The sequence below is a fragment of the Frieseomelitta varia genome, unplaced genomic scaffold (genome assembly GCF_011392965.1).
Source record: "Frieseomelitta varia isolate USP_RPSP 00005682 unplaced genomic scaffold, Fvar_1.2 scaffold_493, whole genome shotgun sequence".
NCBI lineage: Eukaryota > Metazoa > Arthropoda > Insecta > Hymenoptera > Apidae > Frieseomelitta > Frieseomelitta varia.
In genome coordinates this window covers 5,975-7,381 of record NW_025110249.1, presented here as the reverse complement: position 1 = coordinate 7,381, position 1,407 = coordinate 5,975, and positions in this window count along the sequence as shown.

Here is a 1,407-nt window from a genome sequence, read left to right as displayed (position 1 = left end):
AGCTAAAATCGTTACGAAGTATAAAAACAGGAATTATATTCGTACCGGTTGTGGTAACGAAATTTTCAGTGAAAAAAAAAAAAAAAAAATCGCACATCGATATAAAGAGAAGATCTCGATCCTCAAGATCTAGTGACGAGAAAAATTTTTCGATGACTGTTTGAAACTGTTTAAATTGATAACAAGAGTATCCTCGTTACGGCGTAAAACTATTGTTGGAGAGAAAGAAAAAAAAAAAGAAAAAAAGAAAACAAAGAATTACTAATCAAAAATAAAATAAAAAAATTACTGATTAAAAATGAAATACTAGTTAAAATTAAAATATTAACTAAAATTAAAAATAAAAAATACTAAACTAAAGTAGAAGTTTCGCGATGACTTTTTTCCATCAGAGTTTAAAGTATCGATCGAGTGTTCCATCGAGAGCGTGCGAGTACTCTTCGTTCGAAAATCCGAAAAGCGACGTTGACATCGTCGACAGAACTAAAAATTGCCAAAGTGTAGAGTATCGGTACTCGAAAACGTGCCCCTTTAATAATTCCACGTGTTTGAGGGATCAAACCGCCGAAAGCGGAGGTCGGCGTCTCGTGGAAACGCGGAGAAATTCCCGCGGACAACAAGCCCCTGGACAACGGAAGACGGAATATCGAGTTTACGGGGAACTTGGTTGGAATATCGTTCGACTCGAACGAGCACGAGTCCAGTCTCTCTTCTCCTCTTTCCCGGCCAACTGACGGCGAACATTCCGGCGAAACAGACGGAACGAAACGAATCGGACGACGAGAAAAGATAAAAAACAGAAAAAAAAAAAAAAAAAGAAGAAGAAGAAGCGAGTCGTCGTCGCTGCGTAAAGACGGCGACGAGAGATAGCTTTCAAAGGGAGAGAATTAACTCGCGATTATTCGGAGTCCTCGCGGGAAGAAACGGGAAGGATAACGCGAGTGTACGGGAACAGTCGATGTGAAAATAATATCGTTCAAATACACGGACGACGAATGATCCAACGTACCGTGAAAATTAACCCTTTAAGGTACAATATCGTGCTACCCGAGTGGCTTCGATTTGAAAGAAACAGCAAACTGCTGCGGCAACTTTGAGTTTGAATTTTCAGTTTTCGTTCTTTGAAATGAAGGTTAATACAAATTGTGCGCTACATACTCATGTATAACTGTACTGTATACTTATATATAATGTGTACTATATATGTGTACAGTACTATGTATGTATCTAGTACACATTATATAATAAATATTTTGTACTATATACTTATATATAACTGTACTATAAAATTATACACTATATATATTTATAAGTATATACTCATATACTATATAACTGTACTATAATAATATACAAATATACTGTAATATAATTTGTATAATAATATAAAAATATACTGTATTATAA